The sequence below is a fragment of the Typopeltis vanoorti genome, chromosome 22, assembly GCF_054136105.1.
Source record: "Typopeltis vanoorti isolate ZY-2024b chromosome 22, IOZ_Tvanoo_1.0, whole genome shotgun sequence".
NCBI lineage: Eukaryota > Metazoa > Arthropoda > Arachnida > Uropygi > Thelyphonidae > Typopeltis > Typopeltis vanoorti.
Genome location: NC_143570.1, coordinates 64829057 through 64842795, shown reverse-complemented (window position 1 = coordinate 64842795; position 13739 = coordinate 64829057). Strand labels below are relative to the sequence as shown.

General features: G+C 36.3%; 1 protein-coding gene across 4 annotated transcripts in view; it reads right to left on the bottom strand.

Annotated features, from left to right (window-relative positions):
* The window catches only part of LOC150094462 (hemocytin-like), a 2636009-nt gene that overhangs the window by 260399 nt on the left and 2361871 nt on the right, over nucleotides 1-13739 (bottom strand). The window lies entirely within an intron of this gene.

The window sequence follows — 13739 nt, the reverse complement described above, 5'->3', positions numbered from 1 at the left end:
TAAATACTGTTCGCAATATGTTACGGTCATCAAAAGACAAGAGTGATTTCTACAAACACCCTGGGGTTTAACAATATCCCATGTTCTTGTGGATTGAAATACATAGGAAAAACTTCTAGAAGTTTAGAAATAAGAAAAAAATCGGAGATGTAAACAACAACAGAGAAGACAATTCTGGTTAAACTTTTCATTTTTCCAACACAAACCACAGTATTGAATGGGATAAAAGTACCATGCCGTACATAGAAGATGACTACACCTCCTGCTTAATCTGCAGTAGTGATCCGTTCAAGAGATAGCCTAAACAGAAATCAATAGATGATCCTTGGTGACATCTGGAAATCACTCATAAGATTGCTTAGCACTGTGGTGGCGAACCTTTTTACGTGCGCGTGCCAAAAGTTTACAAATCGAGGTGCTGACTTGCCAAGCAGTTTTTAATAGGGGAAAAATGAATAGATAATTAATTAATTTATAATATATATATAATATTTTATAAGTAATTATTTATAATTTTATAAATAATATTTTATTTTATTTCTAATATTTATTTATATATAAATTTATAATATTATTCAGTGTAAAATTGATTATTGTATTATTAAATTGATTTTAATGATGTTGGTTTGAAAAAAAAAAAATGGTGAGAAAAAATAGCGAGAAAAACTTATGCATTGTAATTCACCATAGAAGTCAGCTAAGCAGAGGAAGCAGCAGAAGAATGTCAACTTGTCGGTGAAATGCTTACCATATTTAATTGAATATAACTTGCCCTCGTGTATAACTCACACTCCTGATTTTACTTTACGAAAAGAGACATTAAAAAGTTTTGCATATACCTCGCACACGAAAAATGTTTAAACTTGCTCATGTTGAGGTGATAGTAAGATTTCCTATTTATATGATTTCCTAACTTCCACTAACTCGTTTCACCAAAAAATCAACTTCACCTTAGAACTCAAAAATGAAATAAAATTACCTTTTCTAGACATTAATAAAGAAACAAATGGATAATAGCATTGGTCTAAATGTATACCACAAACTGACTCACACTGGTCATTACCTGCATTTTGCCTCTCTGCACCATATTTCACAAAAGTTAAGCATTATACATATGCCAAAAACATATAGCAGTATGTATCATAAGAGATGACAGAGTTTTAACAGACGAATTAGATCTTATCTTGAAAACATGAGCAAACAATGATTACCCGAAAAAATTTATAAAAAGGATTCTTTTCTCCACCCACTCCCAACAGCAAACCCAAGAAACTAATTACAGGACTTCTGTTTCCATTCCTTTTGCTGGCACAGTTTCACAAAGAATTGCCAACCTGCTAAGGCCTCATGACATCTGAGTTGCTTTAAAAACCAATAAATACTGTTCGCAATATGTTACGGTCATCAAAAGACAAGAGTGATTTCTACAAACACCCTGGGGTTTAACAATATCCCATGTTCTTGTGGATTGAAATACATAGGAAAAACTTCTAGAAGTTTAGAAATAAGAAAAAAATCGGAGATGTAAACAACAACAGAGAAGACAATTCTGGTTAAACTTTTCATTTTTCCAACACAAACCACAGTATTGAATGGGATAAAAGTACCATGCCGTACATAGAAGATGACTACACCTCCTGCTTAATCTGCAGTAGTGATCCGTTCAAGAGATAGCCTAAACAGAAATCAATAGATGATCCTTGGTGACATCTGGAAATCACTCATAAGATTGCTTAGCACTGTGGTGGCGAACCTTTTTACGTGCGCGTGCCAAAAGTTTACAAATCGAGGTGCTGACTTGCCAAGCAGTTTTTAATAGGGGAAAAATGAATAGATAATTAATTAATTTATAATATATATATAATATTTTATAAGTAATTATTTATAATTTTATAAATAATATTTTATTTTATTTCTAATATTTATTTATATATAAATTTATAATATTATTCAGTGTAAAATTGATTATTGTATTATTAAATTGATTTTAATGATGTTGGTTTGAAAAAAAAAAAATGGTGAGAAAAAATAGCGAGAAAAACTTATGCATTGTAATTCACCATAGAAGTCAGCTAAGCAGAGGAAGCAGCAGAAGAATGTCAACTTGTCGGTGAAATGCTTACCATATTTAATTGAATATAACTTGCCCTCGTGTATAACTCACACTCCTGATTTTACTTTACGAAAAGAGACATTAAAAAGTTTTGCATATACCTCGCACACGAAAAATGTTTAAACTTGCTCATGTTGAGGTGATAGTAAGATAGTAACTCGCTCCCACTGGTAACAACATGCCCTCCCCCAACAGCCATTATACTGCAGATGCAAGAAAAACAAGTAGTTTTATTGTATCCCTGAATAAAGTACAGAGGCTTTTGCAATCTGTGTGATATATTTCTCAGCAAATAGTGCAATTAGAGAGAGCTGGGATAAAAACAGCGCTAACTAATGAATCACATGTACCCTCTCACAGAAACTATGCTGTGTAGACTCAAGTGAAACCCATATCTTGCACTGAAACACAGCATCTAACAAAAAACTATTGTCCAATTTTTCAATTTACTTTCAATTTTTCCAATTTTTCAATTTTTCAAATGTTGAGGTGATAGTAAGATTTCCTATTTATATGATTTCCTAACTTCCACTAACTCGTTTCACCAAAAAATCAACTTCACCTTAGAACTCAAAAATGAAATAAAATTACCTTTTCTAGACATTAATAAAGAAACAAATGGATAATAGCATTGGTCTAAATGTATACCACAAACTGACTCACACTGGTCATTACCTGCATTTTGCCTCTCTGCACCATATTTCACAAAAGTTAAGCATTATACATATGCCAAAAACATATAGCAGTATGTATCATAAGAGATGACAGAGTTTTAACAGACGAATTAGATCTTATCTTGAAAACATGAGCAAACAATGATTACCCGAAAAAATTTATAAAAAGGATTCTTTTCTCCACCCACTCCCAACAGCAAACCCAAGAAACTAATTACAGGACTTCTGTTTCCATTCCTTTTGCTGGCACAGTTTCACAAAGAATTGCCAACCTGCTAAGGCCTCATGACATCTGAGTTGCTTTAAAAACCAATAAATACTGTTCGCAATATGTTACGGTCATCAAAAGACAAGAGTGATTTCTACAAACACCCTGGGGTTTAACAATATCCCATGTTCTTGTGGATTGAAATACATAGGAAAAACTTCTAGAAGTTTAGAAATAAGAAAAAAATCGGAGATGTAAACAACAACAGAGAAGACAATTCTGGTTAAACTTTTCATTTTTCCAACACAAACCACAGTATTGAATGGGATAAAAGTACCATGCCGTACATAGAAGATGACTACACCTCCTGCTTAATCTGCAGTAGTGATCCGTTCAAGAGATAGCCTAAACAGAAATCAATAGATGATCCTTGGTGACATCTGGAAATCACTCATAAGATTGCTTAGCACTGTGGTGGCGAACCTTTTTACGTGCGCGTGCCAAAAGTTTACAAATCGAGGTGCTGACTTGCCAAGCAGTTTTTAATAGGGGAAAAATGAATAGATAATTAATTAATTTATAATATATATATAATATTTTATAAGTAATTATTTATAATTTTATAAATAATATTTTATTTTATTTCTAATATTTATTTATATATAAATTTATAATATTATTCAGTGTAAAATTGATTATTGTATTATTAAATTGATTTTAATGATGTTGGTTTGAAAAAAAAAAAATGGTGAGAAAAAATAGCGAGAAAAACTTATGCATTGTAATTCACCATAGAAGTCAGCTAAGCAGAGGAAGCAGCAGAAGAATGTCAACTTGTCGGTGAAATGCTTACCATATTTAATTGAATATAACTTGCCCTCGTGTATAACTCACACTCCTGATTTTACTTTACGAAAAGAGACATTAAAAAGTTTTGCATATACCTCGCACACGAAAAATGTTTAAACTTGCTCATGTTGAGGTGATAGTAAGATAGTAACTCGCTCCCACTGGTAACAACATGCCCTCCCCCAACAGCCATTATACTGCAGATGCAAGAAAAACAAGTAGTTTTATTGTATCCCTGAATAAAGTACAGAGGCTTTTGCAATCTGTGTGATATATTTCTCAGCAAATAGTGCAATTAGAGAGAGCTGGGATAAAAACAGCGCTAACTAATGAATCACATGTACCCTCTCACAGAAACTATGCTGTGTAGACTCAAGTGAAACCCATATCTTGCACTGAAACACAGCATCTAACAAAAAACTATTGTCCAATTTTTCAATTACATTAAATAAGTGTTTGTTTAATTGCATTTGAAATTCTCGATATCATTAGGACAGATCACAAAGGCTAACTTCAAATAAAATTCTACCAAGAATTGAAACATGCCATATAATGAGTGTGTGAGTTCTGCTGCTAGGTCAAACAACTAGCAATAAAATTCAACCAAGGGTTGAAACTTTGTGAGTTGATAATGAGAAGTTCCGTCGGAATGATAAACGACACCTCTGTCGTGAATGTGTTAAAAGAAGGAAACATACAGCAATCCCTTGATCAAATCAGTGTGCCCCAATTAGTTCGTTTTCGATTAGTGCATCATTTTTTTTCGATACCCAAATTCGATTAGTGCGCCTATATACATCTTAAAAATAAATGTTACAGATTTAAAAAATTTTTCTCTGTGTACATTTTTATGGCTAACTATTTTAAAAAACCACTCACCCGGATGAAATAATAATTTAGTTACCGATTTAAAATATTTCACTAAGTGAATTTTAATTGCGTACTACACTATTCCCATGTACACTGTGTTCCAAATTTACAGCCAAAATGTAATTCATCTGCTAATTACAGAGCCTTTTGATGATCATATCTCGTCCCTCCTTTGCAACTGTTTGACATAATTTTTTAATTTAAAGTATTTTCCCAGTCTTTCATCATGAGTAGAAGAATTAGTGAACAAAAAATAGAAGTGTGAAAATGATTCGAAAAGTAATTTCATTGGAAGAAAAACTTGGAATAATAAAGAAAAATGAACAAGGTGAGTCCAGAGCAAAGATAGGACAAGAACACAAAAATGAGTGAATCAACTATAAGAGCAATTTTCAGAAAAGCTTCTGAATGCAAAGAGAAAGGGAAGATCACTCGGAAATCAAAGTATTATAATGATTGAATTAGAGAAACTTCTTTCTACAAGGATCGAAGACTGTAACCAAAAATGGATCCTGCTAAAAACTGACTTTATTAAATCAAAACCATTAAGTCTTTTTCCAACCTTGAAAGAAAAAGCTATCAATGATGGTAAAGAAGAAGAATTCCACACTACTGCTGGGTGGTTTGAGCATTTCAGAAAAGAGAAATAACCTACAAATAGGAAAAATAGTGTGTGTGTTGCCTAGGTACGATAGTGATGAGCTGAGCAGAAGAGTGGTAATATTGAATGGCATAATAGCAAGAATGTGTGACAAGAGAGGACTCGTATACGTGGATGCTTGGAGTGCGTTTGAGGAAAGAGAAGAATGGTATGCGAGAGACCGCTTACATTTGAATGAGGAAGGACGTAGGCATCTGGAGCGATTGCTGTTCTGAATGAGTCAGTGTGTCCCAAGGAGGATGATAGCAGGGGTAGCCTCTTGTGGGAATGGATACTTGGGGGAAGGGAAACGACATCAGGTAACACTGAGCCCAGTGGAGAATAGAAGGAATAATGCTGGGTATAGAAACAATGGCATTTATATGCTTTATACTAATGCCAGGAGTAAGCAGAATAAGGGAGAGGAATTGGTGGCGCAGATAGCATCAGCCTGGCCAAACGTTATTGGGATCACTGAGACGTGGTTGACAGAAGGGGATATAATAACAGAAATAGAAGTCGCTGGGTACAGCATTTTTCGTCAGGATAGGAGGGGAAATTGTGGTGGTGGGGTACTGCTTATGATAAGTGATGACCTATGTCCTCTAAGAGTAGAGGCTTTGGAAGGAAGTGAGATAAGACAGGATATTTAGTGGGATGTTGCTAGAGACCCAGGAGCACAGAGGATGGGGACCAGGAAATGTTTAGACAGTTAACTTTGGCAAGTGCAAGAAGAATGATTGTTATGGGAGATTTTAACTACAGTAGTATAAACTGGAGAGAGGAAGATGCATGTAGCAATAGGGGAATGGAATTTCTAGAATTCTTGAGGGACAAATGTCTTAGGCAACATGTAACAAAGGGAACAACAGGTTCAAGAGTTTTAGATTTGGTTACAGCATCATAAGAGTTGATAATAACTGAGATGACATCTCTCCCACCAGTTGGAGAGAGTGACCATATGGTTTTGACTTGGAAAATGAATAGGCATTCAGGAGTATCAAAGAGACAGGAACTTATGTGGAATTATAATGCAGGTGATTATAATAGTCTTAGACGTCAACTTCGGGAAGTTTCATGGAGGGAGGAATTGGAAGGCCTGGATATCATTAGTGCGTAGGAAATTGTGAAAGAATATTTTTTAGCAGCAATGGTAAGTTGTATACCACGAGTCAAAAAGAGAACACAATTTGGAGTAAAGTGGATGACAAAAAATATTAAACAGGAATTGCATGCAAAAAAGAGGTTATGGAAGAGATATAAGGAGACAGGCGAAGAGCAGATGCATGAAGAATATAACACACAGGCCAGAAGAGTGACTAGTGTGGTAAGGAAAGCGAAACTGGAATATGAGAGGAGATTGGCCCTAAGATCCAAAGAAAATCCTAGGGAAATTTTTAGCTATGTGTTCAGTAGGAGGACAAATGCCTGTTGAAGAATGATATAGTGGGATAAAAATGGAATAGAGTGACTGATGCACATAGTGGAATTGTTCAATGAACACTTTATTGGAGTATTTCATCCTAGCGGAGTCAGTTTTAATGCTAGAGGGATAGGGCTGGTTCGAGGTTTAGATGTACAGGATGAGAGTGTGTTTCAGATACTAAGTACTCTGGATGTCAGTAAAAAATTTGGGACTGGATGGTATTTCACCACAAGTTTTGAGAGAATGTGCTAGGGAACTGACAGTGCCTTTAACCTGGCTTTTCGATGAATGTCTGGCCACGGGAAAGGTGCCCAGGGAATGGAAGGAAGGTAAGATAGTTCCATTGCATAAGGGTGGTAACAGACTGGAAGTGTCTAGTTATAGGCCAGTCTGTGTGTCATCAGATAGAAAACTGGAATTTAAGTGACATATTGCAAAGGTGGTGAAGGTAACAACACAGAGGACTGCTGCAATTATGAGAAGGACACTGACCTGCAGAGATAAAAGGGTTATCCTTCCATTGTAGAAGTCTCTGATCAGACCACACTTAGACTATTGTTCTCAGATTTGGTCCCCAGGATTTGAAGGGGATAAATTAACTGTGAAAAGGATACAAAGACGGATGACAAAGATGGTTTCAGGACTGTACAAGCATAGTTATGAGGATCGGCTGAGGGAATGTGGACTGCAGAGTTTGGGGGATAGAAGAAGGAGAGGTGATATGATTGAGACTTTTAAACTGTTGAGAAGAGGTTACAGGGTTGACACTGGGGAGTTCTTTCGCTTGGTTGAACAGCAAGAAGGAGTGATTAAAAGAGGCCATCCCTGGAAGTTACGAAAGGAAACTGTGAGCAAGAGGGTGAGGAGTGGTTTCTTTGCATGGAGGGTGGTTGAACCTTGGAATACATTGCCTGATGGAGTGGTGAGAGCAAGAACCGTCAATGAGTTTAAGTAGTGGTATGATAGACTTTGTGTTTCTTAAGGAGGACCTCCCCTCGATGAATCTTGACAGACTTTATGTTCTTAGGAAGGACCTCCCACGATGAGTCTTTTGACTCCATGGAGGCCTGAATAATAATAATAATAATAATAATAACAATAATGTTTGAATCACAGGTGAAGCTGCAAGTGCAGATAACGAGGTGGTCACAAATTATCCAGCGCTTTTGAAGAAAATTGTGGAAGAAGGGAGGGTGGTGGGGACTATTGTGACTAACAAATATTTAATGTAATGAAACCAGCCTTTTTTGGAAGCGAATGCCTTCCAAGACTTTTCTGGCCAAATCACAGAAATCTAAGCCTGGTTATAAAGTCTCAAAATTGAATAATATTTCTGCTGGCAATATGCGAGCTGTTTGGAATCACATTCTTCCACATTGTGCAAAATGATTTTAGATGCTTTTCAAATGAATTTAAGTTAATTAAATCTCATTCTGAGAAATTGGGTGATTCTTCCCTGTAAAATTTAGATGCAAAGCAGAAGATCCTGAAGAATACGAAGAAAATTTAATTGCTGACAAGCACAAAGAGATTTCACCGAAACAATTTGAAAATGTTTGTATGATGGAAGCTTCTCTCTTCATCAGTTTTAAAGCAGCAATGCTTAGAGCATTGCTGCTTTAAAACTGATGAAGAGAGAAGCAGTAAAATTTGCAGAAGAGTAGAAGAGGCAATAGGGCCAGACCATCAGTTATATGCAAGAAACAGAATGCCCGCCAAACTACGTTAGCTCAATTCTTTGTTAAGAAGTAGAATAATAAATTGATATTCTGAATATGTTTTATTGTCTATCAGCTTCATGGTTTTCCTTTAACTAAGCCCTGAGATATACCCTAATTCTTATATAAAAAGTAAGGGTCAAAAAAGAAGTTTGAGGACCGAATTATACTTTTTCTCATAGGTTATTATATTCGATTAGTGCATTTTCGAATTAGCTGCATTAATCAAGGGATTGCTGTATAGTGAATGTTCTTATGACAGTTTCAGATGTTATGGAATTCGGATGAAGAGAATTAGCATTTCAACTCAACATGTGTCAATTGCTTTGTCTGTGGATCATGTGATCTTTTGTTAATACCGCACCAATCATATGCATGTCTCCATAGCTGCTCTCTCGTGTAAAACAAAATTTAACTTGTATGTATTGTAAGAATTTAAAAAAAAGTTGAATCATTTATTATAAGTGCATAAAAGTATATCACCTGTAAATTGTTGATGTGCCAGCAAAATTCTCGGATGTGCCACCTCTGGCATGAGTGCCATAGGTTCGCTATCTATTGCTTAACACATCAGAGTTCAATTTTGCAGCTAATTATAAGATGCACCTGCCAATGAATTCATGTAATGGTTCATATGATATTTTTCATCCTTCAGTTATTTATTAGTTGTAATTAAGCTTGTTTTTGTTCTTTAAGCTGTTTTGTATAGAGTTATCTTGCCCAGATGAAGCCACCAGTTATGTGGCAAAACTAGTAGGCTAACATTTCTGTATCAAAATCTCCGATCTATTAAACCCAGTTTATATCATATTATAGTATTCTCTGGGGGATATCAGCATGAGTTTATTAAAGGGAGATCATGTTTTACTAGCTTACTTATGTATTATAATACAATGTGACAATATATAAGCAGTGGTGTACTGCAGAGGTCAGTTTTGGGATGAGTGCTTTTCAATTTGTATGATATTGGGATTGGTTCAACTAGTGATACGCAGATGTTTGCAGATGATGCAAAATTGGGGAGAGCAATGCATAGTCAAGCAGAGGTGATGGCCTTACAGGAGGACTTGAACAGATTGCATGAATGGGCAGGTAAGTGGAACTTTCAGTTCAATTTTGCAAAGTGTAAGGTTTTTTTTGAGTTTTGGTAAGCAACGATGTGATGCTTGGTGGGGAAACTTTAAAGGAAGTAGAGGAGATGAGAGATCTAGGAGTGATGGTGAACAAGGGCCTGAAATTCAGGGGGAACATGAAGACGTCACATCGGATAATGGCAATGATGAAGAGGACCCTGATATTCAGAAATAGAGAGGTTATGATGATATTGTATAAGGCCTTGATCAAGCCTCATATTGTGCACAGATCTGATTGCTGGTTTTTCATGGTGATGAGGATATGTTAGAGAATGTTCAGAGAGGATTCACAAAAGTGGTCAGTGGTCTTTGAAATTGAATACAAGGACAGATTGAGAGAACGTAAGTTGCAAAGCCTCGTGAATGGGAGTAAGAGGCGGGGGGGGGATATGGTTGAGACATATAAGCTAGTCAGGGGTTATTGTCAGGTTGGCATGGAAGAAATGTTCATAGAATTAGAGAAGGGACCATTTTTGGAAGCTGTATAAGGAGGGTGTGAGGAGCAGGTTTTTTGCATGGAGAGTGGAATGCATTGCTTGAATGTGTTGTGAGTGTAGCCATATTGAATCAGTTTAAGGCACGGTTGGATGAGCATTGTGTGAAATAGTGTGTACCTCAAACAATTAGTCTCTCACTCCATGGAGGTCAGATGACAATAATTCTCTGGTTTGTCCACACAATTACAAAAATGCAGCTTCTAAATTTCATTTGCTTATTCATCATCAATTCAAGATTCCTACTTACTTTTCCTTTTTTCAAATACATCTATCAAATGCACAGTATTCTAGGGTTGTCTTATAAATAAGAAACAACAAAGAAAGGAAATAGGTAAGAAAGGAAGTAACGGAAATCATGTAAGTGACATTGTTAGTAAAAAGAAAGAAGTTATTTGGCATGGTACCTGAATAATAAAACATGCTATTGATGAACGAGTTAGAACTTTGCGTTTTCCCAGAGCATAAATTAACAATATAAAGGAAGAAATTCTAAAACAGAAAAGAAAAGTAAATGAAATCGTAATTGTAGTGGGTACTAATGACTTAACTAGCAATAAGTTCATTATGAGAGAAAACATGAAAGAGTTGTTGAAAGAGGCAAGAGTGAAGAGTGAGAAAGTGAAAATCATCAATAGTTTATCTTGACACAATAAAGAATTAAGAAGAAGGGCTATGATGGCAAACGATTCAATGTGTAGGCTGCGTAAAGGAATGGATGTAGGTTTTTGGATGGAGTGAGTGTGAGGGAAGATTGGATTATAAGAGGGATGGCCTACACCTGAATGTGTTTGGTATCAGGAGTCTAGAAACACTAATAACTGGTATGAGAGAGAGGAATGTCAAATCCCATTCCCTCATTAACACAGTTAATGAGGGGAATGGGCTTTATCATGGAAATGTTGACGAGGAGAGAACGATTTAGACTTTGTTTTAGTCCAGTTTGGACGGATCAAATGTGTGCGAAGATGTCTACATGTGTAAGGCACCAGAGAAGAATAGAGATCTATAAGTTCTCCAACTGTCTCATGCAGACTACAAACAAGAGTATACAAAAAAATCTGCAGTTAGATTATTATGTCTGTACAGGAATGCTAGCAGTATCAGAAACAAAGGGGTTGAGTTTGTTGCCTTTATCAATAAGTTGGGACCTCAGATTGTAGGCATTAGTGATACCTGGCTATCAGAATCAGATACTAACTGATATTGAGTGTGAAGAGTACACTATTTTTAGGAAGGGTAGAGAGGAGAGGAGAGGAGGGGGCATGCTGCTAATGATATCGGATGACTTCAATCCATTTAGAGTTGAGACCTGTGATTGTAATAGTACAATCATAGCTGAGACCTATGATTGTAGTACTACTACTAACAGTATTTCATGTGACAGTGAGTTTGAAGACATCTGGTGTGAGGTGGAATCTAATTATTATTACTTGACACCTCAGGAGTCCTAGACTAATCGAGGGAGGGCACCTCCTCTACAACACTCCCGTCTCCACCACTCAATCCACCAACTAAGTGAACCGCATGATCTACACCAATGCCATAAACTAGTATTTTCATAGATAATCACAAACATCCATGCCCACGGTGGGATTCGAACCTGCAGCCTTTTGGCTGGAGAGCAGAAACGCTAACCACTCGGCACTCTAGGCTGGTAATAAGATCAATTACATAGTGGGCTGCTATTACAGATCTGGTGGATCGGTAACTATTGGTGAAGAAATGCATCACCAAATAGAAAAGACAAGCATGAAAAGAATAATCATAATAGGAGACTTTAATTATCCAGCTATTGATTGAGTAGCAGTAGAATCTTATGAGAAGAATGAAAATGCATTTATTGAGCTGTTGAGGAACAACTTCCTCAAGCATCATGTGACAGAAGGAACTCAAGGTGAAAGAGTGTTAGGTCTGATTATAGTGTGAGAGAGCATTTCAGTTAAAGATGTAACTATTCTGCTTTCAGTTGGTGACAGTGATCATGCGGTACTCACTTGGGAAGTGACTAAGTTTATGAAAGTTCAATTCAGAAAAGGTTACATGCTGAACTACAAAGCAGGAAATTTTGACCAACTTAGGAGTATAGTATGTTCAGTAGAATTTGAATGATTGATGGATGGGAAGAATAACTACAGTGCATAGGAAGCATTTAAACAACACTTAAATGATGCGATATCGGAGTGTGTCCCGAGAGTTCGAAGAATAAATAGGGTAGGAGTCAAATGGATGTGTAATCTTATTAAGCAAGAGATTCGTAAGAAAAGAATGATGTGGAAGGAATAAGGATGATGTCCATTATGAAAATTATAAGCAGCGGGCTAGAATAGTCGAACTCTTGTACTGAAAGCAAAGTCTGAGAATGAAAAGAAACTGTCTCTGTGTATAAAGACAGCCCACAAGAATTCTATCGATATGCTGAAAGTAAAAGAAAGAATGAATATGAAAGAATAACTCTTCTAAATGCAGATAGGGTGAGGGTTACAGATGCAGAAGAGATGTAAGAGTAAATAGGTGTACGCGACATTGAGCTCACTGCTACCTCTTCACTGGATGAAGAAACTCAGGTGTATGAGGATGAGGTATTAGAACTGTTGCACAAACTGAATAAGAATTCAGCAATAGTGACTGATGGGATATCAGCACATCTGCTGAAAGAGTGTTCAACTGAACTGGCTAATTTGACCAGGTTGTTTAATATGAGTCTCAGAACAGTGAAGATTCTGTAGGAATGGAAAGAATGTATGGTAATCCCATTGCACAAGGGTGGTGCAAAGACCAATATATCCAAGTATCGTCCAATTAGTATCTCAAGAGGTGGTGAAGATTTGGGGAAAATTGGTTAGGGCTCACATTCAGAAATGGGTTGTCAGTGAATCTTTAGTTTGCAATGAGTAACATATGTTTACCAAGGGAAGGTCATGTTTTAGCAACTTGCTCACATTCTATAACAATATTACAATTGAAGTAGACAAGGGGAATGGATACCGTGATAATTTGGAATTTTGCTAAGGCTTTTGACAGAATACAGTATGGTAGACTGTTGCATAAATTGGAGAATATGAGTTTGGATTATAGAATATTAGCATAGATAAGAGAATGGCTAACTGACAGATATGAAAAAGTGGTATATGGGGGATGTGAGTCTGCAAGATTTAAGGTAACCAGTTGTGTACCAAGGATCGGTGCTTGGTCCACTGATATTCAATCTATACATTAATGATATTGGGAAGGATCTGACAAGTGACATACAGTATTTGCTAATGATGCAAAGATAGGTAAGGTAATTAGGAATGCTGCTGATATGCAGTACTTGCAGAATGATTTAAATAGGCTGGAATTATGGGAATGGGAAAATGGAAGTCAGTTTAATGTCAGCAAATGTAAAGTGATTCACTTCGGCATGACTAGATATCCAGTGTCATATTATATTGGTGGGGTCATGAAGAAACTGATGGGTTGAAGTTCAGGGGCCATGTAGCAAAGATTGCAAATACAATTTAAAAGATAGTTGCAATGCTGAAATGAACATTCACATGTAAAGATAAGGATGTCATTCTCCCTCTTTACAAAGCCTTGATAAGACCTCACTTGAACTATTGTGTGCAGGTCTG